Source organism: Arachis ipaensis, chromosome B1 (assembly GCF_059453495.1).
Source record: "Arachis ipaensis isolate K30076 ecotype BB chromosome B1, ASM5945349v1, whole genome shotgun sequence".
Classification (NCBI taxonomy): domain Eukaryota; kingdom Viridiplantae; phylum Streptophyta; class Magnoliopsida; order Fabales; family Fabaceae; genus Arachis; species Arachis ipaensis.
In genome coordinates this window covers 96,909,461-96,924,025 of record NC_142436.1, presented here as the reverse complement: position 1 = coordinate 96,924,025, position 14,565 = coordinate 96,909,461, and positions in this window count along the sequence as shown.

The following is a 14,565-nucleotide window of genomic DNA, read 5'->3' as shown; positions in this document are numbered from 1 at the left end:
CATCCACTAGGCGCTGAACGCCAGTGATGGTAGTAGCTGGGTGTTCAACGCCAGAAAGGGGCACCCACTGGGCGTTGAACGCCAGTAATGGCAACAGATGGGCGTTGAACGCCTAGGAGAGTAGCAGTTGGGCGCTGAACGCCCAAAACAGGCAGTGTTTGGGCGTTCAAATGCCAGGACAGCAGGGAGGAGCCAAATTCATTTTTCCACACGTATTTCCATTTTAATTTCAAATTTTATGTCTCAATGCATGATTTTTACATGAAAATATTAAGAACCCTGATTTCTAAAATCCTTAATTTCTAAAAATCCCTCTTTCCAAATTCAATCCAAACTCTTTTGAAAACTTTTCTGAAAACAAATCTATCTTTTTCACTCAAAAATCTTTTCAAACTAATCCATATCTTTTTTAAATCTCCATATTATCTTTTTCAAAATTCAGATTTATCTTTTTCAAAAATCTACCATATCTTTTCAAAATTAAACTATATCTTCTATCTTATCTTTTTCAACTCAATCCTTTTATCTTATCTTTTCCAATTTTTTCGAAAACCCACCCCCCATCCCTTTAAATTTGGGTTCGGCCTCCCTCCTCCACCAACAACAATTGCACCTAGCTCTCCTTCTATCCCTCTCCTTTCTTTTCTTTTGCTTGAGGACAAGCAAACCTCTAAGTTTGGTGTGTTTATCCGAGATCACTAAGATCATGGCTCCTAAAGGAAAACAACCCACTCCAAGAGGCAAGAAAGAGAGCGTTCCAAAACCACTTTGGAATCAAGGGAAGTTCTTATCTAAAGAACATTTAGACCATTATCTTAAAGTAATGGGTTTGAGATCAGTGATCCCGAAAGTTAGATTCGATCTGAAAGAAGATGAATATCCGGAGATCCAGGAGCAAATTCGAATCAGGAACTGGGAAGTCCTAGCTAATCCTGAAACGAAAGTGGGAAGGAACATGGTCCAGGAGTTCTATGCTAATATGTGGCAGACTGATAAGCAAAAACTATCTGGAACTGCCTTCTATGAATTTCGGACCATGGTCAGAGGAAAGATTGTTCATACCACCCTTGACAAGATCAGAGAGATCTTAAAGCTACCTCAGCTAAAGGATGATCCAGACTCCTTCAACAGGAGGATGATGAGAGCAGACATTGACCTGGATAAGATTCTAGAGGACATATGTACCCCTGGAGCCAGGTGGACCACCAACACAAAGGGTGTCCCAAATCAACTCAAGAGAGAGGATCTCAAACCAGTCGCCGGAGGATGGCTGGACTTCATTGGGCGTTCTCTGTTGCCTACTAGCAACCGTTCTGAAGTCACAGTTAAAAGAGCAGTGATGATCCATTGCATCATGATGGGAAAGGAAGTGGAGGTTCATCAGCTGATCTCAACTGAACTCTACAAGATTGCTAACAAAAATTCAAAAGAGGCCAGGTTGGCTTATCCAAACGTGATTTCTCTGCTCTGCAAGGACGCTGGAGTAAGGATGGGAATAACTGAGTATATCCTAATTGAAAAGCCAATCACCAAAGCATCAATGGAAAAACAACAAGCACAGGAGGATCCCATCAAGAAGAGAGCATAGGAATTCCTCCCAGAAATCCCTCAAGCTGAATTTTGGGAGTATCTTGAGACGTCCGTTACCAAGATACGGGAAGCTATGGAGCAAATAATAAAAGAATAGAAGGAACATAGTCAAATGCTGACCTATATGTTTAAAGAACAAGAGGAGCAAGGGCGTGACTTAAGGGAATTGAAGCGCCAAAAGTCTTCTCTTGTAGGACCAAGCACCCCAAGGATCAGAGGAACCCCCGTTCTCCTAGAATAAAGGTTGTTAATTTCCAATTTCTGCCTTAACTCTGTGACAGTGTCCTTATAGAAGTTTACCTTAGGAGTCATATAATAGTAATTAGTATCTATTTTGATTTTATCTCCAATTAAGCTATAGTTTATTTTTCTCATCATCAGCAAACATGAATGCTTGAACAGTGCATATGTCTTTTGAATTTGTTGCTTAAGACTGTTAAATATGTTGGCTCTTGAAAGAATGATGAACATGAGACATGTTATTGATAATCTGAAAAATCAAAAAAAATGATTCTTGAAGCAAGAAAAAGCAGCAAAGAACAAAGCTTGCAGAAAAAAAAAAATATATATATATATATAGAAAGTAAAAGGAAAAGCAAGCAGAAAAAGCCAATAGCCCTTAAAACCAAAAGGCAAGGGTAATGAAAAGGATCCCAAGGCTTTGAGCATCAGTGGATAGGAGGGCCACGAAGGAATAAAATCCTGGCCTAAGCGGCTAAACCAAGCTGTCCCTAACCATGTGCTTGTGGCGTGAAGGTGTCAAGTGAAAACTTGAGACTGAGCGGTTAAAGTCAAGGTTCAAGCAAAAAGAAGAGTGTGCTTAAGAACCCTGGACACCTCTAACTGGGGACTTGAGCAAAGCTGAGTCACAATCTGAAAAGGTTCACCCAATTATGTGTCTGTGGCATTTATGTATCCAGTGGTAACACTGGAAAACAAAGTGCTTAGGGCCACGGCCAAGACTCATAAAGAAGCTGTGTTCAAGAATCATCACACTGAACTAAGATAATCAATAGCACTATCTGAATTTTGAGTTCCTATAGATGCCAATCACTCTGAGCTTCAATGGATAAAGTGAGATGCCAAAACTGTTCAGAAGCAAAAAGCTACTAGTCCCCCTCATCTAATTAGAATCTGGGCTTCAATCAAAAACTCTGAGATATTATTGCTTCTCAACCTATTAGTCTTCTATTTTATTTGTCTAGTTGCTTGAGGACAAGCAACAGTTTAAGTTTGGTGTTGTGATGAGCGGATATTTTATACGCTTTTTGGAGATAATTTCATATAGTTTTGAGTATGTTTTAGTTAGTTTTTAGTCTATTTTCATTAGTTTTTAGGAAAATTTCATATTTCTAGACTTTACTATGAGTTGTGTGTTTTTCTGTAATTTTAGGTATTTTTCTGGCTGAAATTGAAGGAGCTGAGCAAAAATCTGATTTAGGCTGAAAAAGGACTGCTGATGCTGTTGGATTCTGACCTCCCTACACTCAAAGTGGATTTTGTGGAGCTACAAAACTCGAAATGGAATGCTTCAAATTGCGTTGGAAAGTAGACATCCAGGGCTTTCCAGCAATATATAATAGTCCATACTCTGCACAAGGATAGACGACGTAAACTGGTGTTCAACGCCAGTTCTCTGCCCAATTCTGGCGTCCAGCGCCAGAAAAGGATCAAAAGCTGGAGTTGAACGCCCAAACTGGCATAAAAACTGGCGTTCAACTCCACAAATGGCCTCTGCACGTGAATTGCTTAAGTCTCAGCCCAGCACACACCAAGTGGGCCCCAGAAGTGGATCTCTACATCATCCATCATAGTTTACTCATATTTTGTAACCCTAGGCTACTAGTTTAGTATTTAAACAACTTTTAGAGACTTATTTTGTATCTCATGATATTTTAGATCAAACCCTTGTATTCTTTGACGGCATGAGTCTCTAAACCCCATTGTTGGGGGTGAGGAGCTCTGCTGTGTCTCGATGAATTAATGCAAGTAATTCTGTTTTCTATTCAAACACGCTTGTTCCTATCTAAGATGTTCATTCGCGCTTAACTGTGATGGAGGTGATGATCTGTGACACTCATCACCTTCCTCAAATAATGAACGTGTGCCTGACAACCACCTCTGTTCTATATACGATTGAATGAGTGTCTCTTAGATTCCTTAATCAGAATCTCCGTGGTATAAGCTAGAACTGATGGCGGCATTCATGAGAATCCGGAAAGTCTAAACCTTGTCTGTGGTATTCCGAGTAGGATTCAAGGATTGAATGACTGTGACGAGCTTCAAACTCCTGAAGGCTGGGCGTTAGTGACAGACGCAAAAGGATAGTAAATCTATTCCAACCGGATCGAAAACCAACCGGTGATTAGCCATGCTGTGACAGAGCGCGTGAGCGTAGTTTTCACTGGAAATATGGAAGGTAGCCATTGACAACGGTGATCCACCAACACACAGCTTGCCATAGGAGGACGTGCGTGCGTGAACAAGAAGACAGAGGAAAGCAGAGATTCAGAAGACAAAGCATCTCCAAAACTCCAACACATTCTCCATTACTGCATAACAAGTAACCTTTAATTTATGCTCTCTTGGTTATTCGAAATTCTACTGATAAACATAATTGACTTCCTGACTAAGATTTACAAGATAACCATAGATTGCTTCAAACCAACAATCTCCGTGGGATTCGACCCTTACTCACGTAAGGTATTACTTGGACGACCCAGTGCACTTGCTGGTTAGTTGTGCGGAGTTGTAAAAAGTGTAATCACAATTTCATGCACCAGATGCCAACAGACTAACCTAGTTTTAAACTGGAAAAAATATCACGTTATGGTTACCGAAGGGGTAGTCCTTGGCCACAAAATCTCTAAGAAAGGCATAGAGGTAGATAGAGCCAAGGTGGAAGTGATTGAAAAATTACCGCCACCTTGCAATGTCAAAAAGCAATTAGGAGTTTCTTGAGACATGCTGGATTCTATAGAAGGTCTATTAGAGACTTTTCAAAGATTGCCAAACCCTTAAGTAACTTGCTTGTCTCTAATGAGCTTAAAAGCAAGCTCTCCTCTGCACCTATTATAGCACCACCTAGCTGGGACTTACCTTTTCAATTCATGTGTGATGCATCCGATTTTGCTATTGGTGCTGTTTTAGGAAAAAGAAAAGACAAGCTAGTGCATGTCATTTATTATGCTAGACAGGTTCTTAATGAAGCGCAAAAGAACTACACCACCACAGAAAAAGAACTCCTTACTATAGTTTTTGTATTTGATAAATTTAGATCTTACCTCATTGGTTCTAAAGTCATTGTGTTTAGTGATCATGCAGCACTTAAATACTTGTTAACCAAGCAAGAATCCAAGCCTAGAATGATAAGATGGATTCTATTACTCCAAGAGTTCAACATTGAAATCAAGGATAGAAGTGGAGCAGAGAACAAAGTGGCTGACCACCTATCAAGGATCCCATATGAAAGGGATGAAGTACATAGCCCTGGGGTAAATAAAAGCTTCCCAAAAGAGCAATTGAAGATGATCCAAGAGGCTCCATGGTTCACAGACATAGCCAAATTCAAGGCCATTGGAGAGCTACCCTCCAACATCAACAAGCACTTGAAAAGGATACTCATCAATGATGCCAAGCATTACATTTTGGATGAGCCTTACCTCTTCAAAAGATGTGTTAATGAGATTCTAAGAAGATGCATCTCTCATGAGGAAGGGCAAGAGGTCCTTTGGCATTACCATTGATCCATCTATGGAGGACATTTTAATGGAGAAAGGACTACAGCCAAAGCATTGCAATGTGGATTCTTTTGGCCTACAATATTCAAAAATGCAAAGGATTTTGTAACAAGATGCAATGAGTGTCAAAGAGCTGGCAACCTACCCAAGAAGAATGAAATGCCACAGAGATTCATCATGGAATTGGAGTTGTTTGATGTTTGGGGGATTGATTTCATGGGACCATTCCCACCTTCATACTCAAACAACTACATATTGGGGGTTGTGGACTGTGTGTCCAAATGGGTGGAAGCCCTAGCAACATCAACAAATGACAACAAAGTAGTGATCAACTTCTTGAGGAAGAACATATTTAGCTTGTTTGGGGTTCCAAGAGCTTTTATAAGTGATGGGGGAACTCACTTTTGCAATAAGCAACTTGAGACATTCATTCTCAAATATGGTGTTAAGCACAACGTAGCAACCCCGTACCATCCACAAAGCAATGGTCAAGCTGAAATTTCAAATAGAGAGCTCAAGAGAATCCTTGAAAAGACTGTTGGAAACTCAAGAAAAGATTGGTCCAAGAAGCTAGATGATGCATTGTGGGCTTATAGACAGCTTTTAAGACACCTATTGGCATGTCTCCATACCAATTGGTGTTTGGAAAAGCTTGTCATCTACCAGTGGAGCTCGAACATAGAGCATTTTGGGCTCTAAAGATGTTGAACTTTGACAATCAAGCTGCTGGGGAAAGAAGGTTACTGTAGCTCAATGAGATAGATGAATTCAGATCTCAAGCTTATGAAAATGCCAAGATTTACAAGGAGAAAACAAAGAAATGGCATGATCAAAAGTTGGCAAGAAGAGAGTTTGTAGAGGGTCAAAAGGTGCTATTGTACAACTCAAGGCTCAAATTCTTCCCAGGAAAGCTGCAGTCAAGATGGTCTAGACCATTTACAATCATCAAGGCTTTTCCTTATGGTCACGTGGAGCTCATGGATGACAAAATACAGAGGACTTTCACTGTCAATGGCCACAGACTTAAGCACTATTTGGGAGTCTCATGGGATGAGCAAAGAATGAACTATAACCTCAGTTGAAGAGAAAGAATCGTCAAGCTAGTGACATTAAAGAAGCACTATTTGGAAGGCACCCCAACACTCATATCATTTCAATTTCAAGCTTTTTAGATTTGCTTATGTTTAGTCACTTAGGTTGTTTGTTTTTCAGTTCAATTGTTAGTTGTTTAGTTGATAGTTTCTTTAATTTGAACTTTAAAAGTTTTCCTAGCTTGCTGGAAGTACAACCTTGCATGTTACACTATATGATGTTGTTAATTGGGTTGAGAAACTAGCTAAGGAGCTAAGTTTGGTACGGCCACTAACCCACTTAATTTGAGCTTACATCAAATAATTGAATTAATCTTAAGAGTAACCCCAAATTTAAGTTTGGTGTAGCCACCACCAGAAGGGACCTATAGATTGAAGCTGCTAAAGAGTACAAGGTTATTGAGTCCCATGGTTGAAATTTATCTTCTGAATTTACTACTTAGTAGTTATTTTGATATAGTAGTTGTTGTCTGTTTATGAGTTTAGAGTCTTTCTATGAGTCATTTGAATTTCTTTTTTTAGTTGAGAAAGAAAATGTCCTTTGTTAAGTTTTCATTACATCAACAAAAGTAGTTTGTTTTCACAAAGAATCAATGATGAGTTGTTGAAAAACAAGAGTAAGAGGTTAAGACCCAAGTGAGATAATTCAGATTAAGAGATGAGGAACAAGTATGGAAGAATGAATAAAATTATGGAGGTAGGTAGATCATAATAAACAATTAGACATAGAGGACATAACAAGTATATACCGAGGATAACCTTTAAATATCCATAGAACCAAGAAGTAGTAAGCAAGACCTGATAAACCCCGATTTCGTGATTTATCTTGTGCTTATTTTAGGGGATTTTACCACCTTTTTCCCACATTTATTCAATGAAATGGCATAGTTTTGTAATTCTCCCTTGAATTGTGCTTAAGCGTAAAAAACATGCTTTTTAGGCCCTAAATTGGTGATTTTGATTCACTTTAATTCCATTTGATGCCTCGATGTTTGTGTTGAGCGATTTCAGATTTGTAAGGCAAGTATTGGATGGAAGAAATGAGTAGAAAAGCATACAAAAAGGGGGAATGCATGAAGAAACAAAGATTGGAAATGCATCAATGGACACGCACGCGTATAAGGCACGCACGCGCAAAAGAGGTTTTACATAGAGACGCGCATGCGCACATGCCGCGTCCGCGCAGGTGAAGATTTTTCCAATCGACGCGCACGCGCTGATACTCTCGCATGGCCCACTTAAAGGCAAAACGCTGGGGGCGATTTCTGAGCTACCCAGGCCCAAATCCAACTTGTTTCTGAGTGTATTTCATGCAGAATTGAAGTCCAAGCAAAGGGGGAGCAATTAGTTTAGCCAACATGAGCCTTTAGTTAGTTTTGTAGAGAGAGAATCTCCCTCTTCTCTCTAGAATTAGGTTAGGATTAGGTTAGATTGTCTTAGATCTATGTTTAATTACTTGATCTCATCTTGTTTCTTTTATAATTTCTCATCTCTACGTCTTGATTCTCTTATTTTTTATGTTAATTTCTCCTTTTTCTCTCTTTTGTGATGATGAACTCATGTTGGATTTGGTTTACATTTGATGAAATGTTCTATTTAGTTATTGAGTAGTTTTGTCAACTTTTGGTTTAAGCTAAGGAAATTGAGTAAACTTTAGTTATTGGGTATAATGGATTTGGTGATTTGAGAACCCTTGGTGATCAACTTGATATCCATTGATGCTAACCCACTACTAAGCTAATTAGTAGGTAAGTTGGGACTTAGGTGTTGATGTGATCAAACCTATTTGACGTACTTCAAGCTTAGGAGTAGATGTCACGTACTTAAAGCTTTTGGGAAGTAGACTTAATGGGTTGGCCTCTCATGATTATCAATATTTGGATTGTCGACAAGGATGGTGATCTCAATTACCTAAGTCTAGCCAAGAGTTCTTTATCTTGTTTTCTTTAATTATTTGCCTAATTTACTTTTCTTGCCCTCTTGTGAACCAAAAAACCCCCTTACCCCCTTATAGCCAATAATTGAGCATTCTATTGTTTCCTAGGGAGACGACCCGGAGTCCAAATACTCCGGTTAATTCTTATTTGGGGTTTGTACATGTGACAACCTAAATTTTGTATATGAGGACTCTTTGTTGGTTTAGAACTATACTTGCAACAAAAATTCAATTGAGAAATTCTATATCAACAAAAAGTTACGCACATCAAAATGGCACCGTTGTCGGGGACACAATGGTGCTATGTTATTGGCTATTGTATATATTGTGAATAGCTTGAATTTTGGGTTGTTTGCTAGTTTTTGCTAGTTTAGGGTTTTATTTTCTGTGTTTCTTATTAATATTTGTTTTTATTTTCCCTTCTACTATGAATTCTCATCTTTTTGGCTATGAGTGTAGTTCAAACTATGTTGTAGGAAATGAAAGCCCTAATGATGATATACATCAAGAATTTGGAAATCAAGGATGGGAGGAACCCCAAACTTATGAACAACCTTCATGGCAACAACCTCCTCTGAACTATTATGGGTTTAATCCTAATCCTAATGTGTACCAAGCCAATGTGTGTGATGATCTTCATTATGGTTGTCAACCACAATCATCATATGCATATGATCCCATTCCTCAATATAGCCATACACCATACTCACATGCCTCACACCACCATTCAACTCCATATGACCATAACCAATATCCATCATATCAACCACCGTATGAACCACGTCTAGAACAACCAACACCCCAATACCAATACTCCCAAGAACCACAAATTCCACATACACCACCTCAAGAATTCCACCAAGACCCAAGGCTCTGAGCATCAACTACTAGGATAAAAGGAAAGAAACAAATAACTCATAAAGTCAAGATCTTAGTAGATACTTGTGGTGAAGATGTGTCAAGAAAAGATACCTAAGCAAGTAAATTCTTAGGGGTGTTTCAACACCTAATGCCCTAAAATCAACTGGTTTGGGAGTGCTAGTTGAAAGCTTAAACTAAAGGGTCGTCTTGAGACAAAACACTTAGAGTCGTGGTCAATCAAAGAAACAAAAAAAGCAATCAAAAGAAAAAGAATAACAAATCTTACTATTTCAAGGTGACAATCAATAGAAAGGGCTCCAGAAGCAAGCACTTAAAAGGGTCCTCAAAAGTCTAAGAGTTCATTGTAATATGAAAACCACAAAGTTCATGCATGATTTGATACTTAGCCTCTATCTTTAACTATGAATATATTTTCTTAAGGGTCAAGTCTCAATCAATTATGAACAATTCACATTGATTTTCTTAGGGACAAGCAAAAGTTAAGTTCGGTGTTGTGATGACTTGCATCATCTACCTCTTTCTCTTAACTAAAAGGTCCATAGAATTAGTAAATTCTCATTCAATTGATGCAATTACTTGAACTAAATAATGAATTTTATGGTACATTGCTTTGAAAGGGATCTTGTTTGAATTTCAGGTGAAAATAGCAACAAAAGAGGAAGAAAGCAAGAAAAATAAGCTGGGCGTGTGTACTGGGCGTGTTACTTAGTGCAAATGCCAACAATTTATATGAGCATGGCACGCCAGCTATTGCTTCCAGAGAGAGCCCATGATAAGTTATAATGGGCGTGGCATGCCAAGGCCAGGCGTGGCACACCAGCTATCAATTCCAGAAGAGAGTCCATGAAGCTTACAATGGGCGTGGCACTCCAAAGGCAGACGTGGCACGCCAACGAGATGAACCACATTGGGCGTGGCATGCCTAGGCCAGGCGTGGCATGCCAGTTATCTTTTCTAGAGAAGGGACTCCAAGCTTTACTATGGGCGTGGCACGCCAAGCATGCTGGCCAGAGAAGGAACCTTGAAAACTTGCAAGGGGCGTGGCATGCCAAGTTGGGCGTGGCACGCCAACCCTATCATCCACAATGGGCATGGCACGTGACGATGAGAATTTTGTCGTATAGTTTGGAATCAAGAATCAATTTGTTAGTAGTATAGTCCAAACCAACACCGAATTCTCATAATCAAATATTAATCTAAAGATGTCACAATACAAAATAATTATTATAACCGAGAGTATTTAGCTTTCAGGTCATCTTCCCTAAGAGTTACAATTAAGTGTATAATCATTGGCTATGAGGGAAAGCATGGGGGATTGGGAAATGAAAGCAAGAGAGCAAGAAATGTAAATGACAAGAATGTAACTTAGCATGCAAGAAAGTAAATAGCAAGAAAGTAAAGGAAAGCAAGTAAAGGGATGTAAATGGAAACTCTTGGCAAGAATTGGGGGATTTAGGATTCCTATCCTAGTTATGGAGCACAAACATGGCAATTGTATGGAAGCAATCTAAATCAGTCAATCCTCCTTGAGAATTAGTCAAAAGGCATAATTGATCTCAATCTATAAGTCCTAGTCAACTCACTAATTACTTAGTGAAAGACTAGCGTCAATGGAAACCAAACCAATTAACCATTCTCACACAATGCGGAATGGACATCCACAACTCAATTCCACCCAAATATCCAATTTCTCAACCATGAGTGTGAAAACTAAACATGCAAGAAATTAAACATCAAGGCAATAAAATAAACATGTAAGGAATTAAAGGTCAAAGCAATAAAAGTCAAAGCAATTAAATGCAAGGAAAGGACACTTAAAATTCAAAAAAACCTCTTGGAAAGCAATTGAGAGCTAAGGTTACCTATCCTAGCCATTGACCACAAACACATGATGATTATGAAGAGTTAATCCTACTTAGTTAACCTTACATCGAAGATAAGTCAAATAGGCATAGTTAATTTCAATCCCTAAGTCCTATGTCAAAACTAAGGGGTCATATAGAGTCAAGGGAGACCAAATTAACTAACTACTCTAATATATCAAACAAGAATGGACATCAATGACTCAAGGGACACCAAAGTCAACAATTGCAAGCCAAGAGTGAAGAAAAACTAAGTAAAAACTAAGCTAAACATTTTATCAAACACTTGGTGTGCATGAAAATAAAATAACATTAAATTATATTAAAATAAATTCCTAACTACCAAAAGCAGGAAAATCATAACAACAACTAAAGAAAGCAATAAATGAACATGAAACGTAAATTGCATTAATTGAAAGTAAAATTAACATAGAGTGTTCATAACATAAAAATGGAAAAAGAAAGAAAATTACAAGAGAAATAAAGAAGAGAAAGACAAGAAAAGTATGAAAACATAAAGGAAATTACATTAAAACAATAATTAAAGACATAAATTAAAGAGAAATTAACTAAACCTAACCTAATTCTAGAGAGATAGGGGAGCTTCTCTCTCTAGAAACTAAGAGAAAAGCATGTAAAGGCTAAACCTAATTCTCCCCCTTCATTCCACTTCACTTTGGCCTTAAATAGCTTAAGAAATGAGTTGGACTGGGATTTGGAGGCCCAAAAATTGCCCCTAGGATTTGTATTAAGGACCTCACGTGCATGCATGCGTGCGTACGCACGACCTACTGTGCGTACGCACGGTTGCACAGAATTCCCATCGTGCGTACGCAAGATATTTGGTGCGTATGCATCGTTGCACGAAGTCACCGTTGTGCATACACACGCATCACTGTGCGTGCGCATCTTTGAAGCAGCTTCCAAAATCATTTTCTTCATAATTTCTCCCCTTTTTGATGCTCTTTCTTCATTTCTTCAACCCAAACTTGCCTTGAAAACCTGAAATCACTTAAAAAATACATCATGGCACCAAATGGAATTAAAGTGAATTAAAATTGACTAAATTAGGTGCAAAAGAACATGTTTACACTTTCAAGCACAATTTAGGGAGAAATCTCAAAAGTATGCTATGTAGATGAATAAATATGGATTTATGTGATGAAATCCACTCAAATCAAATCAAAATATATCGTAAAATATGGACTCCTCAGCACGCCAGGTCCAAGGTGTGGCACGCCAGGTCGAAGACGTGGCACGCCAGTACAATTGAGCAGAGGAGAATGGAGGAAGCACCATTATGGGCGTGCCACAGGAGACTTGAGGCATGGCACGCCAAGTCAAAGAATCAATGGGCGTGCCACTTGATACTAGAAGCGTGGCACGCCAAGCTCGTGAGCCATCAACACCACTATGGGCATGCCACTTGAGTCTGAGCGTGGCACGCCAGTTCATTTGACCAGTGAGGGTAACTGAAGCTCCAACAAGGGCATGGTACGCCAGATCGAAGGAGTGGCACGCCAGTACAAGCCTCTAGAGAAGAGGAGTCAAGGCTTCCTCGAGGGCGTGCCACTTGGGACTTTAGGCGTGGCACGCCATGGCAAAATGTCAATGGGCATGCCACTTAATGCTTAGGGCGTGGCACACCAACCTTGCTCGCACCATGGGCGTGCCACTTGAATCCTGGACGTGGCACACCAGCTTACTGGGCCAGAGGAGAGTACTCATGCTTTATTGAGGGCGTGGCACGCCAGACCTAGGCGTGGCACACTAGTTCAACCTTCCAAGGAAGAAAGATGAATAGTTTAACAAGGGCGTGGCATGCCGCTGCTGGGCGTGGCACGCCAGCTATACTATCTAGAAGAAAAGAATGAAGGTTTTGCTGAAAGGGTGGCACGCCAGTTCTGGGCATGCCATGCTAGTTCAAGTCACCAGAGAGGAAGAATGGAGATATCACTTGGGTGTGCCGTTTGAGTTCGAAGGCGTGGCATGCCAGGATAGCTGCACAATGTAACAACCCTAGTTTTTGAAAATCAAATAATTAGTTATTTGAGATTTATTTTAAGAAAATTATTTTACTAAAGGTAATTAAATGGAGTTTCATGATAATTGGAGTTTAAATTAATTAGAATTTTTATATAAATTTTATTAGATATTTGGTATAATTGAAATTATAATTTTGATAATTGAAAAATAAGAAGAATTGTATAATTTAATTTAAATAAATTCTATTTTGAATGAATTATGTTATTAATTTGAACTCCTAGAAATTATTTTATCAGAAATGATTAGATCGATATTTGTAAATACTTTAAGCTTAAGTCAATTAATATTTATGTACAATTTTTATTATAATTAATTATTTTATAAATTGAAATTAAAGTTTCAGAGATAGAAAAATAATAGAGATTTGTATGATTTAATCTAGAAAATTGATATTTGAATTTAAATTGTACTTTACAAAATATAATTAACTTGTTCATTTTATAATGTAAATTAGAAATAATTGATTGAACTTAGCAATAGGGTGATAAATAATGTTCCTAAATATTTTTAATAGAGTACACTTGATTTTAAAATTACTCTACCCTTCAATTTTATCAAAATATCTATTCATATCTATCAATATTATTTTATAAAATCCTAATTCCTAACCCTAATTCCCAAATTGAATCAAAGACCCTAATTCCCAAATTAATTGAGAAACCCTAACCCTGGCACCCTCACCACAGCCGCACCCCACCCCCTTTCACCCCTTCAGTGGAACAATTTCAGAAACGAGAAATTAGAGAGAGAGAGATGCACGAAGAAGAGAAGCCCGCCAACTGCCACCGCATCGCCATTACTGAGCTACAGCGCCGTCGTCCAGTCTCATCCCGCTGTGTTACCATGGTCATCGTTGCTGTTGCAAGGAAAGGGGAGAGGGCTGAAGCTGCACGTCCGAGGGAGAAGGGTGGATGCTGTTCGCCGTACCGCCTCCCTGGAGCTCACCGTCGAGCTGCTTCGCAGCGCCGTCCCGTCCATAGAGCCAGAGCCCGCATCGCTGTCGTTCATTTGCATTCTGCCGCCGCCGTTTCAAGGGTCTGTCGTCGCTGCTGACGTCGCCGAAAGGAGGAGAGCGACCACCACGAAGAGCAGTGTTCCACGCCACTGTCGCCATCGATCCACGGCCACCACCGCGAGGGTTCCGCCGCCGTCGTTCCAATGCCGCCGTTCATGCCCTCTGTTCCCTTCGTCGTTCTGTCCAGCATCACCAGCACTGAAGTCAGCTTCTACCACCGTCAAGCTTTGTTGGAGCTGGTGCTGTTTTTGAAGGTTTGGAGTGGAGGCTTGCCCAGTTCTATCTCTGCTCATGGTTCTCGCAGCTGCTGGAGCCTCCGCCGCCATCAAAGCTGTGTGGATTCGTAATATTGGGTTTACCGCATTTAAATTCCTCAATTACGGCTAATTGAGGTAAGGCATTC